Raw genomic sequence first — 22,500 nt, forward strand, 5'->3', positions numbered from 1 at the left:
TTTGTGTAATGGATCTTGGGGCTGAATGCAGGATTTGGGAGCTCAGCCAGGTGCCTAATAGATATTGCAAGACTCTGCTCTTAGATGAGTGCTTTATTGGATATAGGTAGAAGTGCTTTGTTTAATCAGGACTGTGGCACTCTAGGAAATTCTAGAGTGATCATATACGTAATTCATTTTGTTTCTGTTCAGCATTTCTGAGTCCTGTATATTAGCCAATTGTGAAATATTTTGAAAACACATCATTGAAAGTAACATTTCACATTTGTATTTTCCCATAAGTATGTTTAACTGTTAATGAAAGCCATGGGACTGAAAGCTGTTGAGACAGAAATCTTATTCAGGAGACTGGAGCTGTAGTGCTCTCTGACTCATTTGATCCTCCTGTGTCTCCTTTGGGATTCAACAATTTTTAAGAGGAATTGCAGATAGCAGTAGAAGAATAGCTTTATCACTGGCTATTCATTCCATGGTGTTTCAACATAGGGCACAGATTAATGTAATTTATTGTGCTGATTTTTGTTTTCTGGACATCTGTTCAATACACCCAAACTCCTTCTGTATAAGACTCTGAGGAGGCATCAGTTGGTAACAGTTAGAAAACATTGGGTTAGATATTCACTGGTGACTTGGAGGTAAAACTCTTTATGCATTGGATCTCCAGTGCCCTGAGCTATCCAACTGTCTGTGTCAAATAACCCCAATGTGCCTTGTGTCAAATATTACTGATGTCATTATTGACATTGTGTCAAAAAATGTCATACCTAATGTCTGTCACTGAAGAATGGTGGCAGAGTCAAAATTTGACAAAAAACACTTAGGGACAGATAATGAAAGTACTGTGCATCTTTCTCATTCCCCTCAGAGGGAACTAAGTAAATTGTGAATGTCTACTCAAATTTTCTTACGCAGCACACATTTAGTGTTGTATATTTCTAGCCACAGATAATATAGACTTAAACTTCCTAAAATATTGGTAAACAGGGGAAGTTACTCCAAACAAGTTTAAAAGCACCCGAGTTAGCACTCACAGCTGCAGTTGGTGTAGAACAGCTCCACGCGTTCAAGGCAGTAGATAGCTTCAAACATTCAAATGCAGTGATGCAAGAGATACTGGGTCATGGGAAGCACAGTGAAGAAAACAGATTTGGTTAGTCTCATTACACTTCTCTGTATATTATTTTAAAATGTTAAACCTTTTCAAAGTTTGAAGCCCATGGTCATGTATGATAGTATTCATTGGTTTTGTGAGCAGGTATTATTCTTAGCCTTCTAAATTGAAGTTTACTTCCATTATACTCTTCAACATGGCTTGATATGGCCTAGTCCCTATGGGTCATCTTATAGTATTCTACAATTTTAAGGGCAGGATCTCCCACCCGTGTGGAGGTAGCCAAAGAAATATTTACAAATGTCTTTGAAGAGACACATTTTCAAGCCTTTTCCCTTATGGTAATTATGGGACATTTTAAAATACCCTGACACTGATTTGTAGATTTTATGTTTTTTTTCTGAGGATTTAACTATTTTGGTTTTAGTAAGTAGTATTTCAGCCTCTCTGTCTCATGGAGTTGGAGACTGTATCCCTTCACCTTCAGAGGCAGCATCAGGAAGCTCTGCTGCTCTTGGACTGGACTGTGGGCAGCAGTATCTGGCAAGAGTTTGGCTTTGAGCAGACAACTTCAGTAATTCCAAAGTACTTCTCTTAAGTAGAAATAATAAAATACTAGTGGTCTTTAAAGTAACATTCTACTCTGCTCCTAAAGCAACAGATTACAGTTTTCTCAAGTGGATGCCTCATGTTGCCCTGAGAGCCTCTGGACTTGTGTGAAGTAGTGTCAGCTTATGTTGTCCAGGCAGTTTCTGTGATTTGTTAGAGCCACAAGGTCAAATCTTTTCAAGCAGTAAAGAAATGTTAGGAGACAGTGCTTGATGTATTCATCAAAAGGCTGACATATCGTGAGCTGTTTTAGTTTTGTACAGCTTTCCATGAAGTGAAGGAGTCATATGCAGACAGTAAACATCCTAATGTCTGGGTCAACATACAGAATCAATTACTGCAGAGCAGCTGTACTTTCAGTACCTGCACTGTGGCCTACCTGCACTGACGGCTGCTATTTTGGAGGCAATGCTGAGAGCTGATGAAGATCCCAATACATTGGGACTATGAATCACCCAGTGCTGGAGTCCTGTTTGGGTTCTTAGATACATAACTATGTTTTCTAAAGTGCAGTGAACTTTGAATCCATATTAATTTTATGTTTCTGAAACATCTTTGCCTAAAACTCAATAACAAATAGAAAATAGGATGCTCTCAGATCATGAATAAAAGTAGGAAGAATGTAATCCTTCAGTAGAAATAGGAAGGTAACAAAAACATAGATATGAAGCATTTGCCTAATTACCAACATAACTAGATTTAACAAACATGGAATGAATTACTTTTTTTGCTTCATTATGTTAAATTTTTAAAAAAATCTAGTCTTGGGCGTTTTACCTCTGAAATATACAGTATTAGCAAGTTCACTACTGCTAGCATTTTTCAAATAAGTGAAATGGCTTAGGTGATATTTAAGATGATTTTCTGTATGATGAATGGCTCATTTACTGTCCTACATTTAAACTCAGAGCACATTGAAATGTGTGTTTGAAAGTCTGAATTAGTACATCTGGACTCACTGACAGGCTGTCTTCAAAACAGCAAACAAGAATCTTCCAAAGTTTTTCTGGGAACTTTGTGTAATCTAGATCCTGTTCCTGGAAGACTCCTTCCTACTTGCAGGCCTTCTGTGCTTTCAGTGTCTCATGGTCCCTTATCCCAAGAGAGATCCTCTGCTATGGCTTTCACAAATATGCCATTTTTGAGTTAATAAAAGAGAAGCTTTTCCTGACCCAGTCTTGGCCTCCAAGGTGAAAAGCAGAGGAAATGAAGGAAGCAGCTCAGCTCTACCTCTGTAGGTCTCGGTTCCAATCTGAGTCGTGGAATGGAACTGAGAGTCTTCTTTTCATCCTGTACAAATTTTTGGCATTAAAAAGTTCTGTTTCATTGGCCAAGATTGATCAAGCTGTTCTATTTGAATAAATAATATGTATTTTGAGAGAGATTCCTGAACTCTGTCCTTTTGACATTCACTTGTGCTGATGAAGCTGTAGGTTAAATGTTTGCTCCAATTGAAAAAGGACAACAAAAGAGTGAGCACCAATAGGAGTGGGTGAGTGAATGTGCTCTACTAGAGTAACCTATTCTGATGCTCAGGATATTCCCTTATGATGTGTGAAGCTAAATACCTGATCTACCTTATTCAGACCCATACCTGAATGTAAGCCTTTCCCATTCAAAGGGAATGTCCTTATTTCATCCCTCTGTAAGGTACCTGTGAGTCCTTTATTTTCCTTTTTCCTTTTTTCCTGACCACTACTTTTATGAAATCCTGGTAATACCAATTTGCTCTGTTCCTTTGTAGGGCTTTCTGCCTCTGCTTGCCTTCTGTGGCAAAGGCATGAATTCTGAATCTATTAACTCTTTTTATGGGAATTAATGTTTTTAGAATTAATGGCTGGACTTCATGTTTGACTCAGCATGGTAAAGTAACATGGTAAAGTTTGTTTAACATGCAGATATATGTTTCTATCCATTTAGTTTAAAGTTCTCTTTCTCATATTTGGCAGTTTACTAATGAGAATACCTGTGTAACAGTAATACTTTAATGGTATTTACCAACATAAATATTTGCTTTTTAGAAGCAATGTTACACAAAATTCCTGAACTGCAGTCTAAGCAACTGCTGAAATGTTTGAGGTAAGAAACCTGACCTTTGGGGAGGATCAACAACAGAAAAACAGAGTTTCCACTGTTTGTGAGTTGTGTCCATAGTGAGGGGGCTTGGAATGGCAGGGGGGAGACCAACGCGCACTGCGTCATAGCTGAAACCCAATGGAAAGTTCTTGTCATTATAATTACATTGATAACAGAAAATATTTTGCATGAATTTCAGCATATCCTTATATGCTTAAAACAGAGAGTGTGGCAAGGTCTTTTTGCAACAGATAAATGTTAGGAGTTGCAAAACCTGTGTGGAAAAGAGGAATCTTGAGTCAGCTTTGTTCTAAATGCTGATGAAGTTACATTAGCCGCAGCTTGAAAGCAGAACAAAAAAAGTCTTCTTTGAGGCATCATCTTTTCCACATAAATTCTGCTCCTTCTCCCACAAACTGTTTAGTTGCCAGCTATTATTCTCAAGTGTTTGCATTCAACATGCATCATAAAGTATCGTATCCATGTATCCATGTTGCTGCGGTTGATACTCAAGTGACGGTCCTGATATTTAATCAAAGCAGCTTTGATTGGGTGCACAGATGACAGTCAGCAATAGACACATGAAAGAGTGAAGTTTCAGCAGTCGTTCCTCAACTGGAGGGCTTTTCCATATTGTAGACAAATATACAGAAGCCTTCTAAAATAATAAACCTCCCACCGGTTTGTTCTTGGAAGTGCAGGAATTTGCCTGGTAAACTCAGGTGAGTGTTGATATGAGACTGGGGCAAGAACGGTGAGGTGGTAACATTTTTTTCTAGGGTGGGCTTGCAGTTGAGATATGGAATGGAGATGCCCTTTACTTATGATGTCACTTCTCTTATTTTAATTATTTTTATTTTAAGGATTTCTTTGCAAGGGGTCTTATACTCTTTTTTTTTTTTTCCCTTAGCAAAGTAGTCCTACTTAGCTTATTTATTTTTCAGCTTTAAAACATCAGCATTTTATAGATCTGAATTTCACAATGTGAGGATGATTGCTACGTACAATTTGCAAAATTGTGATTAACCAGCCCCTGTTTCGAGTCAGTTCTCCCTAATTCACAAAAGGCTTCCAAGAATAGTCTGCACAAAATTCAGTGTGCAAATTGTAGGGCAGATTTTTAGAGGGCAGTTTAAAGAATGAAGTCCTAAGGGTTTTATCTATATTTATATCTCTTGTTAAACCAAACTCTTATGTAAATGTTACAATCTGTAAATAACAAGCTGAGCAGCTTTCTTAAAGGAAAGATTGCATCCACATTTTTTGAGATTTGGCAAAATTATTAACTTGCACAATAGACTAATATACAAGTATATTTGGAAGCAACTAACGCTAGCCTGTGTCTTCATCTGTATTTTATGGATATTTAAAGGTTTAAGAATACACAGACCTTTCATTTTCCAGTAAAAATTGTCTCAAATTGAAAAACACTGCCCTTAGTGATGGCTTGAAAAAAATGGAGATAGCTTTTGTATACTTTTACTTTTTATAGCCATTAATGTTGTAGTAAATCTTGTATTATTGTATACAGTCTAGATTATTCTTCATTCTTTTGCCTTTGGACAGGAAAGAAATTACTGGCTTCCATCAGTGTTATTGGCAATCCCCATATTCTGACATCTGTTCCTTTCTAAACATTTTACCAACCTTGATGAAATGTAGTTTAGTGTTAGAAGCTGACTTGAAGAAAAAATTGGATGATAAAAAAATAACATTGATTAAACACCAGAAGTAATTTACCAATGACTATCAATATTTTGATAGCCACTGCAGTTTATTTCAGAAAAGCTAGACATCTTATAGAAATTTTAATCATATTTAATCTTTGAATTAAGCTGAATAAATGATTCTCATTTTTTAAACAGAGGGATGAGAGACTGATTTTGCTCAATTTTAATCAGACTCTTTGAGCTGCATTCCTGAGAATGTTTGGGGCATCTTTTATAGATGCCATGCAATGCACATCTCCCAAAATTAAAAATCTCAATTAATAGTTTCTAATACACAGTGGAGATGTCATTCGTGACTTTGCCCTTTCCGTGGAGCTGTGCCACTGCAGCACTAGACCAAGATTTGCCTGTGCTAGACCAGGTGCTGGAGTAGGGGAGTCCTGCAGGGCACTTGAAGGGGGCCTCAAACAACAGAGGTGGTGAGTCTCTGGTAAACCACCGATTTTACATACATGCCTTCTTTATTAACTGTGTTTCATTAAAGTAAAGCAAAGTAATAAAAGGCAAGTGTGATTATTCTCTCTCTGGTACCAAGTGTAGAGCAATTATGGTGTGTTTCTCCCCACCCTGTGGGGTAATGAGCTACAAGAGGACCCTTGCAAGAGGTTCTTGAGGGTTGGGGCAAAAGAAGGGGTGAATGTTTCATTTCTAAGGATTGGAACAAGCTAATTACATTGTGAAGGAGTAGGGTATGAATAATATCCTCTTGGGAAGGGAAGTATGGGGGAAATAAATTGAAAAGGGCTACTATAGAGTGTGTGTTCTGATATTGTAAAAGATAGACATGTAAGAGGATGGGAAGGTGTGATTAGATTTTTTTTCAGAAGCACTTAGCAGCAGTCTCTGGAGCTGTTGAAATTCATGGCATTTACTATGGGTTGGTTTGGGAGCAGAGTCTGGGCAATGCTAAACTATGAGACCCGTGTCCTATGGGTGGATCCTCCCTGAATGTTCTTCAGTGAGGCCACAATACTTCAAAACGGGGAGGAAGGCATATTTCTCCAGCACTGTATATGTATATGAACCATTAAGGACAAAATGAAATTGCGGCTCTTGATGAATTCACTTAGTCGCACCAAGATTTTCAAAGGTGGAATTACTCTAGCAACAGGATCTTATAGGACTACAAAGCTAGTTTTTGATTCCCTTACCTTTGAGAGTAACTTGAACTGTTGAGGGTTCAAGGTAATTGCTAGGCTATTTGAAGTGGAAGGGATTTGAGAGATTTGTTTTCTTCATTTTACAGAAAATTTTAATTTGAAGGAAAATTTTCCTAACAGACCTCCTTTAGAAACTCAGCGTTTAATGTGAAAACAGTTTTTCTTTTATTTCCTAAAAGTCATGTATGGTAGCAGAAACTGAGTGGTCTAGGTTAAAGTGGTGTGTAAACTGACAAGTTTTGGCTTCTAGTTCTCTGTGCTAATCATAAAAAAATTCACACATTTCAGCCGGAGACCTCTCAGCATGTTTTATAAATTCATTCAAAGATGAATGAATTCTCACAGTTCCTTGCTGAGGATATTTAGTAGAGAAAGTAAACATTATAGACAAAATGTCAGTTTTGGAAAGTGCATTGTTTTTCTTACAGCTGATTATTTTTTTCTTTCTGAAAATATGTTGGATTCAACTGTCCTTACAGGTGCACAGTCTGATGGTCAGGAGACTGCCCTGGGAAATGGGATGATCCAAGTTGAGATGCATGCCATTCCCGAGTCTGAGTGACTCAGAGTTAAAGTGTAAAAACAAGAATAAAACAATGTTTGAATTAGACAAAGGAACAGGACTTAATTCTCCTCTGCTGTAGCATGTTCCTGTAACTAGCAGGAGATAGAGATCTTGACTCCGTTGTCTTCTGACCAAACTAAAGTCAGCATCTAAAAATTGTTTATACAAACCTTTGCAATTAAAAAAACCCCCACCACTTCCCCCACCCTCCCCCCCCAAAAGCTAGAAATTAGAGAGGGAAGAAAGAAAATTGTCATTCTGTAGTTATATTTAGCATCTGTTGATCAAGGACGGGGAAACAGAGAGGAAGATTCAGTCATTTGCCCCAGTGTTGTGCAGCTAAATCAGCAGGAGTCTGACGTAGGGCCCAGGAGTCCTGACTAACCAGGGCAATGTTATAATCGGTAGGTGTCCACCCTCCCTTGTCAGACCCATAATGCCTGATATCCTTCTCATACCATCTCACAGGCTCCCTTTAACATATGGTTTCAAAGCTGTTGACGTTCACCTGCTTAGATATCTGTACAAACTACTAGTAGGAACTACATAAATATCTAACAGATGCACACATTCACCCTGGGATTAATGCATTCTGGACTCAGACCCGTCAGCATCACACCCCTTCACAATCGCATTTTATTTTTTCACTTGCTCATGTGGTGTACACCTGTGACATGCTGGCAGTGCACTTGCTTGCAGTGAGAGAGCCCCTCAGGTTCAAAGCTATCCTTATATCTTTGTTCCCTTATGCGTGAACCTTTTGAGGTTTTCTCTTAGTGTTCAAAAGGCTTGAGCGTGGCATTACATCTTTAAAACCTACTCTGACCCTTTTTTGAATATGCTGAATATAAAAGCAGAAACAAAGCAAGGAGAACTAGATAAATAGATGCAGGGAGACATCATAAGAATAAAAAAAAAAGCTCCCGAGCTTGCCAATATTACTTCATGCTTTTTATTGCAAACCTGTAAACTAACAATAGACCACCACCTCACGCAGCTGGGTGTGCGAATTGAAGGTGCGCTGAATGTGTGGGCTTTCCAAATGTAGCACAATAACAGGAACACCTGTGCTAAATAACTTTGCATTGATTTTATTTTTTTACAGTATTCACAGTCCTTCTCTTTTAGAAGTCTGCATAGGGGAAAAAAAGGACTTGTCACCTTTAGTTTCAGTTATAAGGCTTACCTCCCAAGGTTTGATGGAGCTGTTAGAAAATCACGGAGATTTACATGCACTAAACAACTGTAGGATTGGGTCTTAAAATGGAGGAGAGATTGTTCATCTTCTGGACCCAGCTTTGCTAACGCACATTGGCTCTGGCTAACAGTCTCCTTGCAGTTCAGTCCTGGTTTGTTTGCTTGTTTGTTGGTTGGTTGGTTTTTGGTTGTTTTTTGTTTTTTTTTTTTTTTAAATGAGCATCCAATGTTTCAATAGCCATTTACAGCAACAGAAAGGTTAAGAAAAATACTAATAGACTGTAAATGTATATCTTAAGGCGCATCACTGATTTCAAATTATTAATATTCAATAATTCATGGTTGTTTAATGAAATGACATATCAAATCAGAAAAAGTAGAAGTGAGAAATTTCTGTAACTTAATTCTCATCACTGCAGAACAACGTAGTTACTATTGCTGCTATTATTATTTGGAGTCATAGATTAGGTTTAGTGTTATGTGTGATGATAAAATTTCAGGGATAAAAAAAAAAAAGATGCTTGTCACTGCCAAGAATTTACTGTAACATTCTGGGCTACGAATCTGAGAATTTTAAAGATGGACATCGTTGACAAAATCTAAGCATACTTTTTTGGTCAGTTTGTCAGCAGTGTAAATGGATCCAAGGGTCGCTCAAAGGGCTAGTTAACCTTTTGTCCTTTAACAACACCCAAATTTGAGGTTCTCTTTCACTTAAGTACCTACCGATTTATGTCCCTAATTTCTATTAATTCTGAGTCTCTCTTTCTTACATTGTTGTTACTTGAAATGGAAAATATTGGTTACAGTCCAAGAGAAGAATTTATAGCCTGTCATTGTAGCCTTGTGCTATTTCAATACAATAATACAAATGCATTCCCTCTTTGTGATAAGTGTATTTTTCCTTTTACTTTCTCATGCAACGTTCAGACCCTTTCCAGACTTACTTTGTCTCTGTGGTCTCAGAGATTAAAAATGCTCAATGAGCCTTTAAAGATATTTGTTACGCGCTAAAGCGAGGGGAGCAGACTCTCTTGTTCTCTGTCACACTCAGACTGGGACTGTGGGAGGCAATTTTGATCTTGTATAGCTAAAAGTTGGGGCTTGTAGTACTTCCCTGTTAGGTCACGTTATAACCTTGTGAATATTTTCCTACATTTTCTATGGGAAATACAGCATCCTCCAGTGTTGGAGAAGGTAAAAAAGTTTCCCAGGCCAGATCGAGCTCCTGTTGATGTATTCAGTGAGAAGGAGATGGAGCTTAGGAACACAGAAGTGCTGCATGTTTTGGAAGCAAGAAGCAGACCCACTGGACAAAATTTTCTTTCCAGTAATCAAGGGAAGATGGGAGTCTCACAGCAGTAATGTGGACTCCTCTAATTACCACTTCCAAGTTATTAGCATCTGGAGCCCTTTTTCCCTTTCCTATCTAGCAATTACAGAGTGGGATAGATTAACATGTTGCAGAAGCTGTATAGTGGACTAAGTTTCTCACTCTTGGCATTTGGTTGTTTGCTGAAATTGATACTTTCAGCTGAAGTACAGGCTTTTTACCTGGCCTCGAATCCCAGGCTGTTCTCTTCATAGATAATGTATATTGAAGTACCACACAAATTATTTATTTACTTCTCTGCTCCCTGCCCCCACCAAAGAAGAAGCACATCTTAAAAAGCCAAAGAAAACCAGTCAGACACATGTTTTGCACATGAAGAATCACGTCTATAGTAAAATGGGATCCATATGTGTGTTTTGGATGTGAGCATCAATGCTCAGTTTAGCTTTGCCCACATGCCAGGGCGTGTGTGCTGCTGCTGAAAGCTCAGAATTTTCTTGCTAAATCATACACAAAATTTGAACTAGGGGTTGCGTTAGAGTCATAAGTTCATAGTTTTCTGTTGTTTCTTTCCCCATGTATAGTGTCCTTTGTTTACAACCCAAATCCTCTCAAGATTAAACTTTAAAAAGACTCTGTGATTTAATGGACTTAGGATCAGATTCTAACCTCCAGCATGAAACGAGCCTGACTGTAGCACTCAATAGCAATAGAGGATTGTTTGCAGTTGTGAAGTAATGACCGCCAAACATTATTCAGAAAAAAGATGCTGGGACTAATTTTTGCATGGATGAAATATTCAGATGAATGTTAAAAAACTGAGTAACAATAGACGGTGACATACACAAAGGGTAAAAGAGAAATTACTACCATTCCAACATAGCATTGCATTTCCCCCCCCCCCCCCCCCCCCCCCCCAAAAAAAAAAAAAAAAATCTTAGGAAAATGCTTCATATAACGAAATATACTAACTTGAAGTTATCTTCTGCATATGTCCTGCAGAAGGATCTGGACAGATGGAAAATTGTCCTGCACAAATCTGTTTGCAGTTTTAAAATTTATAAAGATAATTGTCTTTTCAGTTCATCTTCCAAGTTTTGGACTTGTTTATGCTTATACATTAATTTTATTCCTTCCTTTCACTTTCCCCCAACTAAGAACAGTCTTGTAGGTTTAAGATCAGATCCTTGCTGTTGCTCAGGTACTTTGTACTCCTCTGGTAGTGGAAAGCATCTGTGACTTCACTGGCCTCCCGAGGATTTGAAATACCATCTCTAAAACAATCTTTACTAAGTGGCAGCAGTAGCAACAGTACGCCATCTCCTTTCTCCCTCTGAGGACATACTTGGAGCAGGGGGACAACCTGTGACTATCAGATTAGTTCCCTGTCAAATACAGGTAAAAATGGTGAATTGGCCAGAGAACGGTTCTGAAGCTTGTTCTACTGTACACCAGATTGTTAGTTGGGTAATCCGAAGATTATTTTGGAGACCAGTGATATTCTGCCATCACATCTCAGTTATTTTCAGGGCATGGGAAATGAGGTTCAGATTTTAAATATGGAAAGATGCTTCCTGTGTTTGCACAGAATTTAGCTGGTTTGGGGGTACTAATTCTGTGTGATACAAATAAAGCAAATTTGAAGGTAGGTAGTGCTTCAAGCAAAAGGGAGGTGAGGAGGGGAGAGATGACTTTGTGGCATTTATTTTCTTGATTCCTTTTTCTTGTCATCACGGTCTGGCTCCTGAAAGATACAGCAAGCTGCTTCTACTAGCACTTCATTATATAGTAACTTTTGAACCTTCCTACTGGGGCTAGGTGATCAATTATTTTATAAAGAAAATGGGGTGTTTTTTCAAAAGCTGTGTTTTATTTTCATTTATAATTATCTCCACATAAGTCTTCAATTTTGAGTCTTGAATTGGACACACATGCACACTGACTTGCATGTAAAAGATCTGTGACAGCAGTCACATGATGTTTCCATACCGTAATTATTCTCTGAATCAGGCCCAGAGTCCTTGGGAGATCCGGTAAACCTACAAAAAGCTGGGTTTTTTTTTACCTATGGGACTCAGAACTCAGCTCAGGTTTTTATGTCATCAATAGATCTCTTTTTTTTTTTCTTTTTAAGGGAGGGAAGTGCCTTTATCTTCTTGTTGTCTTATCTTTGTATTGGAGAGCAGTTTCTTAAAACAGTAGACCCGTAAAAGGAATGCCATCAGCTGGAAATCTGGTCCATGTGAGTGTTTTTGTGAGTTGTTCTTGCATCTTCCCCTGAATGCTCTTGTTAAGTTTTGTGGTTTAACAATCATATTTCTCAAATTCTTAAATGGAGTATGTATTTCAGTCATATGTTGCATAAGAAATCCATATAAAGATAAGATGGTTTTGATTTTTCAGAGGGGAAATGGTTAAGCTGATTTTACCAAGGTACTATTGTTTGCAGAAAGTAAATGTATAAAATACATAAAAATAGCTTCACTTCCTATCAGATGACCTGAATATCTCATCTTTAAAAATGTTATTTAAGAAACATAGGCAGATTTTTCATCTTTAAGTCGATCTTTTAAAATCTTTTCATGGCTCCATAAGAAGTCCATACTTCTTATATAGGTAATAATCTTTATAGTAACAGTAGAACCCAGAGAGTTTCATAGGACTGTGCAGTATGTCAGGACTATGACGGTAAAAAAAGCACCTGAGAATAAGGCTAAAAGAAATCAATCCAGGTAACTTTTCACTTGTCCCCAAAAAAAGAAATATTATGGCTGCTTAACAGCCAGACCTCGTGGGACCCTCAAGTAGGAGGTCCTTTCACTTTGTGTGTACCTTCTTCGCAAGGGTGTTATCTTTTCAGTTTACAGATAAATTCATATATGTTTCTTTAGAAATATAAAAAAATCAGTGCTTGCATGAATGCACATACGAAACCTTGGTTTTGTATCTTCATATAGATGGTAACTGCCATATTGTGAACCGACAGGACCTCTCTGCCAGTTCACAGAATCCCATTGTTTCTGCCGTGCAGCCCCAGCGTTACGGAGGCAAACCGGAGCACTGCACGCTGTCGGAGGACTACATCAGCAAATCAGTGGCTAATAAAGACAGGCAGCAACAGCAGCAGCAGTGTTGGCCTTCTCCACAGCAGGGTACCACAGATGTTTCAGATAACAAAGTGAGCTTCGCTGACAGAACATGTGTGTAATATATAAAATAACGGGAACAGAAAGGGGGGGGGGGGGGGAAGGCCACTCCAATCCACCCATATAAAAATGTTTTTTATTTATAAGTGAGCAGCTGAATACAAATGTTGTCTGCTTATATAGAAGTAAAAAATAGCAGGCTGATGTGGATGAGAGACTTTGCATGGTTTCTAGTAAAATAGACTACGCATTGAAATCTTCTTCTTGCTCCTAGGGTGGGGCCAGATCTTCAGGTGAGGAAAATCTGTGCAACTTTATTTGTGAGCAATTATACTTTTTTACCTCCTCTGAAGATCTGACTGATATGGTTGAGGGGGATCATGGCCAGAGCTTCCTGTGTAACACTGTGGAAGGCTGAACAGTTTTTTTGACAGTACCAGCTCTACCAAACAGTTGCTACACTAAGGAGTTTTGCATGGTGGACCTGGAGAAACAGGAATATGCAGTGATGACCCACAAATACCAGGAAAAAAACCCATGAGCAGTTCTCAAGTAAGATAATTAGATGAGAACTGGAGGAATTACAGCAGAAATCCCTGTTTTTGTGATATAATAGGCTTAACCTCTACTGTTCAAGTGTCCCAAAGTAATAAGATCAGCCTCATAGTTGAGGAATCCTTGGGTGAAGGAGACTTTGATAGTCCTTTCCTGCACTGGTCCCAAAGGTGTGAACAAGGAGCATGAATGGGGCATCCTAGAAATTGCTGGGCCACCCAGTGCCACTGGTATGTGGTGAATGCTACCACAGTGTAAGGGTCCCATATGACTGTGCGTGGCCAGCTAAACAAGAGTTTGCAAACAGGATTGGAAGAAAACCCAGAATGCCTGGTTGTCCCCCATGTGCCTTCTCCGTGCCTGTGGTGCACTGCCAGTGCTTATACACCACAAGCAAGAGCCGCCCAGGAGCGTGCAACTTGTTAGCCTGCTTTTGAAGAATAACAGACAATGGGATTCAGCATGATGGAACAGGAAACTCCTATCAGAGACTAATAAATGTTTCCTTGTAAAATGGGGAGATGCTTATGTGAGTCCAGATATAAAGTGAAAGTAAGACAGCCCCCATAGGAATTACTGAGGTAATAAATGTACTTACTAGGGCAGTGTGTGCCAGAGCGAGACAGAAATGGGCTAGAACCAGAAGAAAATTAGAACCTCAAGTGCAAGCTGAAGCTCAGTGGTCAGATGAAATTCCACCCTTTCCTCTGAGAAAAGAGTATCTGCTAGTGACTGACTGACTTGATTATCTGGGATTGGCGTGGCCAATGAAAAGAACAACAGTGTATGATTTCTGCCATCTGTCCTGTTTTAAGAAGTAAGACGTGAACATAGAATATGTTAACCAGCTGAAGGAGGATTTGGAGCTTTAGATATACACATTTTTATGTACAGATTGCACTGTTGCAGCTACACCATTGCAATGGGTCAGGGTCTGTTCGGGTGTCAGATTATTGCAGCGCGCGGCTCTACATCACAAGGTGACCACGATCCTTTGAGATTGGCTATGGGATATGTGGTTTGGCCCAGCACTATGCTCCTCTGCATGTACTCGTGTATTTTCTATCTTGTTCAGAATTGAGTCATCTAAGTTGTGAGAGGTGAGGGCACACATTTATTCACAGTGAAATCAACATGAAATCAGAGATCAGTGATCTATAGTAGATGTTTCTGAAGCTGAGGTATAACTACAGGCTAAGTAAATTGGTCTGAAAAACTTGTGGCTATATACACGTTGTAGTCTCTTTATCAAGGTTTATATTTTCACTCGTTCACTAAAGCAAGGTATGTAAAAGCAGGAGTTCTGTACTGCATTCTTTAATTGAAGAAAGTAAAATAAATCCTGATTTTTAAAAAAAAAAAAATTAAAATATTTTTTCTCTTCTGAGCAACGTCTTATAATTGAGATCCACCTTGAACATACCAAGGTCAGAATTTGAGACACAGAATATGCTCATCAAGCTGCCCAACAAGATACCTTTATTCAGCCAAATTGGAGAACTTGTGTGTAACTCAAAAGATCAGAATAGAGTCCTTATTGAGCAAGGTTAGGAGGGATAGAAACAATCGGCTTATATAGAGTATTTTTACTTCATAGGAATGTGGTTCTGATTGCTGAAAATGTATCCTTTGCCTGAAGTACAAGCATAATCCTATGCCTACTTTGCCCTTTCAGTAAAAGTATGCTTAATAGCAATTTCAGGGGAAAAAAAAAATCTATTTAAAGCCTGTTGAGCAGAATATCCACTTATAGAGGGAAACTATAAGTGAATAATGTTAATGGAGTTCTGTTTTGTAAAACGCATAGGACAACTAATAGAATCAAGCTACTATAACAGTGGATGATTGAATTACATTTAAGAGAGTACCTAATTTATGACCTTTAAAAATAGTTTTAGAGCTGCCTGTTTTGTAAATCCTAGACCTCCTTCATACAAAAGTTTTTAGGAATCTCATCTCTCACTTTATATTATGGTCAGAGGACCTTTTGTGCTATTGTACGTCAGTAGTTCCATTAAAATATTTAAGTAGGCTAATTACTGAAAGAAAAAAAATTGCTCTCTGGAGAAAATTATTATACCTGTTTATTAGTGTGGGAGAAGTTCTTAATCTGGGAGTAAATTTTGAACAATAGCAATGAACTATGACCAGACCCAGGACCTCCTTAGAAAAAGGAATTAAGCCCTATAGATACCAATTATTGAGTGTTTTCCCTCAAAACAGTAATTTTTTAAAAAGTAGAAGTTTGTGTGTAACTTCCACCAATCACTGGCATATTATGTACAGGAACATGAAGTTTTATACTCCCATCATTTTCTTCCTCCCATTTAATTTTACTGTATCTGTTTGTTTTATTGCTGTGAAACTCTCATTCAGTGCTATCTTGCACAAAGGAAACCCCCAAATTTACTGCATACTTTATTAAAACTGCTTGTATTTTTGTCAGTTTTAGAGAGGTCACTCTTGAGGATGCTGATTTTGTGTTTGTAGTGTTAAGGAAAGGAAGGAGATTTTGAGAGCTCTTCCATGTAGCATTGGGTTTTATATAGAGATTCTGTGTAGGAATACCCTTCTAAAACTCTCTGTTAAGTTTTACATCATTCCTTAAAACATCCTACAATTTTGTTAGCTTTTGTGCTGGAGGGTTATGCCTGCTGTGGTGTCATTCATTGCTCATCTTAAAAGAAGATAGAGAACAAAGGTGGAATAAGCTGCTAATCTTCTGGATCAGCCAGACGTTATTATTCAGCGGTACATGGGAATTTAAGGCACCGATCCTTAAGAGCAAGAGGTGCAGGAGAGGGGCTGTGAGGCTGCCAGAAGCAGTCACTTCCTTGTAGCATCCCGGTTGCCAGAGCGCTGGTGCGTCATGCTGTCTTAAATGTGGCTTTTGCCTGCTGGGTGCAATGGAGCTCTCTGTGGAGCATCGCATTTCCAGAGAGCTACAAATGGAATTGGCTAGTTTAAGAATGTGATCATTTGATTTATTTTTTTTAAGATCCATTTAGCAAGAAAGACCCTAGCATTTTATAGGTCTTGTTTGTTTGCTACGAAAGCACTGCGCTGTAGCTCTGCCCGAGTTCCCATTGAGGTAACCTCAAAATTATTACTGCTGCAGAACCAGAGCCAAAAGGGCTGGACTGCATGTGTACAGCTAAGGAACAGACTAGAAAAAGGCAGTGAGATTTCTGTGGTCAATCATACTTACAGTTCTGTACTTTATAATGTAAAGTGAAAAATGTATTGTTTTACAGAGAAGCTCCATTATAGGTCAGCCCTTGTCTTAACCAGCCATTTGAAAGTGGCCCCACTTGACTCCCAATACAATTTAGTCTGACCGTTAGTTAAGGACCATTTCTGCTACGTCTGTGGTGTTCACAGCTCCATATGGTGGTTGCTTAAGGCTGATCTAAGAGTAAACAAGAGGTACAGGGTTTCAGTCACACAAAGGTATGGGACTCAGTCTATAAAATTAAAGAAGAAATTAAAACTCAAGGGAGATGCTCTGTCTTTATTTTACACCAAATATGCCAGGAATCAGAGATGAGGTCTCACTTCTCTTTCTGTCATTCTTGTTGGTTCATGATCATACCTCTTCCAAAGTAAAACTATTTTTGGGGTCTTTTTTTGTGATTTTATTGCTTTTTTTCTGAAAATGAAACTGCACTGTTCTGTACGCTCAGTACGTGTGACAAGGAATGATTCTGGCTTTGCCCCAAACTGCTTACAATCTGGATACTTTTACAGTGAACACCTCTGGAGCAGTGAGGAACATTTTTGTGAGGATGACAGAGAATGTCAGGCTAAAGCACCATAAATTATTTGTAGTCCTCAGATAATTGTCCTGTGAAAGTTTCCAGTGCTTCCAGTTTCTTTCTACCACCCCTATTTTCATCTATCAGTTATAGAATCTTGACTTAATATTGTTAATTGCATAGTAAACAGAACAATATTGTTTGCCCCAAGGCAGATTACCATTTCTCATTACAGAATTCTCATAGACCACAAATCTTTGATACCATCTCCACCAGTTATAATAAAGTTTATCTTCAATCTGATAAAAAGCATGTACTGAATAATAACTGTTGCTCTTACTGTAAGTGGTTTAAAACCATGCTTTTTTAAAAGCTGGGTAGTTCATTGAAGTTACAATTCTGCATTTGCACTAGCAAAGAGAGGTGAGAGTTGTGGACATAAATGGTCAGATTTCCAAGCGCGACTCTGTAGATGCAGTGTGTGTGGTTGCACTTGCCAACTGATGAACCTCTTGCTATTACAGTCAACTAAAACAGTCAGTCCCACTTTTCCTGCGTTAACCTGTGTTTGTACTTGAACCTGTTGTTCAGTGTGTTATGTATTTGCATCTTTAGCTTATAGATAGACAACTGAAGTGCATTTAGATGCTGTAAGAAGGTTCATCCGTTCAAATTGCGGAGATCCTCAGTGGTCTGAAGGTTTCTGTCTCAATCCCCGAGATGAGTAGTTACACCTGAAACACTGCAAGCACAGATGCTAAGTTCTGGCTGATAACCGCCTGAAAAAACAGTATCATTTTACTTATCTCCCACCACTACTTATGCACACTCACAGATGAAGAAGAAATAATTTAGTATGACACAAACCACCAAAATTCATAAAAGAAATACTGTGGCAGAAGTATGGATACTGTAATGCTTTTCAACTGTTTTTGCACAAAGTGGAAATCTTCCAGTAGTGCGTTTCCAGTCTTCCCTGGTGAATTTAGGTACTCTTTGGAGGGTTAATCTTTTAGCCCTAAACGTTTTTGTGTCATATATACTAAGATGGAAGCATTTGCATCATTGCATAAGTGTCGTTAAGAACAAGATGGGTCAAAATGTTAGCTGTCACAGCTGAATTTTGCATTTTGCTACCTGTTTCCATTGACATCAGGCTCAACCAGCAAGTTCAGCTCTAAATACAAACTTTCTCAAAGCCTAGCTCTGCTCCTGACTCAGGGTAGTGCTAGTTTGGTAAGAAGTCCCAAAATTTGGAGCCAGTTTTAAAGTTCAGGGGCTTTATAAGACAACTGAAAATATTGTGCAAGCCCATCAGGATTTGGATTGGGGTGTGTGAAGTTGTGACTGAATCAGGTTCTAGTGTAATTCTGTGGGGAAACAAGGATTCAGCAGGATTCTTTCAGAGTTGAACCCCAAACTCATTAAAATATTACAATAAAGTAATTAATGCACATGGCCACTAGACACTCTTAAAATGTAAATTTCACAGCTGTAAGAAATTAGATTTGTTTAAAAATAACAGAAGGCTCAAGTACAAATTATGGAGTAAAAGCCTATAAAATTTCAAACTTGGTTTTAAGGCACAGCCTCTTTTTTTTTTTTTTTTTTTTAACTAGATCATTTACTTTAGCACTAGCATTCAGAAACTGAATTCCCTGTCTTTTGCTTCTGAAGTTGTAGTCAGGCACCAGTGTGGAACTGATTAGTTCAGAAGTTTTCTTATCAGGTTGGACTTAGAGAGCAAGGGAAATTTTGCAATGAGCCTGTGTCCCATCTGAACCCCATCTTGCGTCAGGGGGTGCCAGGCTTGCAGCTACTGGCACAATGTTGTGAAGTTCACTGAATGCCAGTTTGAGTTGTTTGCACAGCTGGGAGGACAGGTGACACCCATGTATTAACAGTTGTTGGGACCACTGCTTTTTCACTGTACACGCATTTTGGCTGGCACAAACATAACTTGACCAATTTGAGTAGTTCCTAGAAGTCAATGCCCTTAAATCAATCTGTGCCACGGAGGCTAAGAAAATTAAAGCTGCTCCAAAGTTCAGGAGCCATGGAGTCAATTGGATTTTGCTAGGGATGTAATGTGCATCTTTTCAGTGCAGAGGACTAATTCCAGATTCTCTGGCACTTTCTCACCCATCAGTGTTTACAAACATGGGCCGGACTATCATGCAAGAAAAGACTTTGACTAACAAATGTCCGGCAGTGTATTTCAATCCATTTACATTTGAAACAGCACTGAAATATAGGGCTGCACAATGGCTTCTTGGCACACCAGCTTCAGCAGAGTACTGAAATGGTTGAAGGAAGGAATTCTGGTCAGAATATGTTCCAGATGAATCCTGTTGGAGATCCATTTCTAAATGTATGCTACGTGCCCAACTATTAAAAAGTTCAGATGATGACCCCTCTAATGTTATTTTAATGCTAGTTTTTAAAATGTAATTATAAATCAAATTACACTGGAGATCTAAAGCTGACAGTAGTGAGCTGGAACACTCTAAGAGCTGCTTTAAAAATAACCCCTCTCAAACTTTAGTAGTGATTTCAGAAAGAAAAGTGCAAGTGGACTGGCCAGATTCATCCACTCTGTTTCTCTCTGAGATAGGGCAACTTGTTAAATGTCATTTGTTTTCTAGTTTACAGAGACGTAACACAGGATCTTTCATCTTTACCTGGAAACTGCATTTCCAAAGTTTGAGTTTCTTTGAGCTTAACCAGAAGACACAAGCTCATTTAAACTGTATTTCCTCCTTTCTTTTCTCATTCTTTACCATAATGAATTACTCTAAAGATTAAGATTTCTAATCACTGAACATCAACCAAAAAAACAACTAAGTTGAGAAAAAACAGGCCATGATTTGGTAAGTGCAAAATTTTTGAGCAACTCAAGCAACCATAGAAAAGAAGTGCACTTAGTGACTGTCATCATGTTGGTGAATGGCATCTGCTCACCTGGGGGAAATTACGTATGTATTTGAAAAAAAGGGTTGGAAAAGAGACCAGAAGGACATAACTGAGAGGATGTAAGCATTGATCAGGGTTGAAATGCTCAAATAATGGTTTTGGTAACTATTTTTTTTTTCTTTCTTTTTAGTAAATGTAAATGTTTGCATTAGATACCCCTGTAACTTGCCTAAAAACGAACTAATCCACAAAGAGAGTGCATTAGAAACTGTAAAATTCAGATTTCCATTTATATAGGTGTAATGTAAGGGGGGGCAAGGGAAGAATCACTGGGTAGGTAGATCTGAACAAACAATTCATAGCAACTCCTTAGGTACATTTTGGAGTTTTTATTTTCTTGTGAATGTGAAAAGTATTTATTCAGTGGTTACTTGCAGAATTCTTCAGTGAATAATACATTTTAAAAAATCTTTATTTGTGGAGTTTTTTGTTTAGATTATTTATAAATTTATAGTCATAGCTGGTTACCTAAATCATGTTATTTCTTCTGTTCTCTGATTGCATGAGTTACGTATTTACTTGATTCAATACACAATGTAAATTGTGAATATTACAACTGAACATGCATCTCAGAATTTTTGTTTGGTTGCTCAGTTACATAAATCAGCCAGTTAGAAGAGAGAGGGGACATACCACATGATCTACTTAAGCAGCTAATACTTTAAAATTTTAAGATTATATATCTAGAAGTATACATTTTGACCACAGTGTGTAGATTATATAAATTGAGTGGTATTACTTCTATTCCCTGATTAATGGTTGATGCTGTTACATCTACAGAATGAATGTCAAATTCAAACTTCAATTTGAAATTTGAAGTCAATGAATATTTAAGCATTCATTCTAGATGTTGACTGTGAAGACATGCTAATATTGGTACAGCACATATGCTCCAAATTTTGCAGACAGACAAAACCAGAAAGGAGTTCCTAGTCCTGTTAACTCAAAATTTTACTTTGAATTCCAGTGTTTTATACTGTTTACTCAGCTCTCGTTTTTACCCTGTTTTGCAGATGGGGAAACTGAGGCAAAGAGGTTAAAGGATTTCTCCTGGGCCACGGAGTGTGTTGATGTCTGTTCCCACTCCCTAGACATGTGCACAGACTACTAGACTTCACTGCTCTGGCTGCAGCAGGTAAGACAGGTTGTATGTGCAAATGCGATCAGTTCTTGGATTGACTTAAATATTTCCCAGAAAGGTGCGAGACTCCCAAATATCTAAATATAAAATCTCTATTCCGGATGAATCCCTGAAAATCACATGAAACAGCCTATTCCCTGTTGCAGACATAGAAAAATCATGGATGCAATGGTGTGTCAACTAATAGCTGAAACGTATCTGTGCATTAAACAAACACCTTTTTTCCTGACAGACATTAAACAGCTGATGTGGTGGGTTGAAGGCCTTTTTTTTTCACCCTCAAATAATACTCTTTAAGGAAAGGACACAAAATATCTGTGACTTAAGATGCTTTTTTTAATTGGAAAGACTATGGTGGCAGAGGAAAATATGGATGTGCTGGAGTATGTTCAGACTTTGTTCAGAATTGTGTAGGCTATGTTTATACTGCAGTTGCTGCAACTCTTGCAGACATAGTCATTTAGAAAGTTTCATAGTGCAGTACCAGAGAGCGCACAGAGTGCCGGCTCTCCAGTTTCTTAGAAAGCTTTTTGGCATCTGAGCTAGCCAGTTTAAAGCATTCAGGAGTTGCAGTTGCCCCAGGGAGCGCAGTGTAGACATACACAAAAATTTCACTCCATAACATTGAAAGCAAAAACTTCCTGATTGTGGTTAAGATTTGCATGAGTAAGGATTGTCAGATTTTATCCTGTGTGAGTAGAGAACTGTAGAAAGGAGGTCCTGGACTCAAATGGAAAGGGCAATGGTGCAATTCTGTGACAAGGTTACTGCATCACTTACTGGGAGTTGGATCCTGTCACCTGTTTTCATGATGTTAACTGCCTTTCTTGTAGGGGTAAGGGTAACACAATTTACCCATGAATTTGTCTGGATTCATTTATGAAGTGTCATCAAAGCTGTGTGCCAGATCTCTGTGTGGTGCAGGAGTCACACCAGGGGGTAGAGTCAAAATCCCTCTGTGTGTTGACAGACTACTTGCTTTTCTTTCCCAACACATGGAGTCAAAGATGGAGAATTTGTAGACCAGTAGAGAGTAAAAGGTTTGTTGCCTTTGAGGAGTTTCTTTTCTGCCACTTTTCCTTGTCAGACATAAACTTCTGCACTAGGTGGTAGTTATGTACATAGGAGGAGGTATGGCTCAAACAGATT

At 38.4% G+C, this 22,500-nt stretch overlaps 1 protein-coding gene across 9 annotated transcripts in view; it reads left to right on the forward strand.

Moving 5' to 3' along the window:
- Positions 1-22,500, forward strand: part of ZNF536 (zinc finger protein 536) — a 352,860-nt gene that overhangs the window by 82,030 nt on the left and 248,330 nt on the right. For all 9 annotated transcript variants that reach the window (XM_074881579.1, XM_074881572.1, XM_074881573.1 and 6 more), the window contains one exon: positions 21,224-21,345. The gene's annotated coding sequence lies outside the window, so the exon portion shown is untranslated. The remainder of the gene's footprint in view (positions 1-21,223; positions 21,346-22,500) is intronic.

This window comes from Strix uralensis, chromosome 12 (genome assembly GCF_047716275.1).
Source record: "Strix uralensis isolate ZFMK-TIS-50842 chromosome 12, bStrUra1, whole genome shotgun sequence".
NCBI classification, from domain to species: Eukaryota; Metazoa; Chordata; class Aves; order Strigiformes; family Strigidae; genus Strix; species Strix uralensis.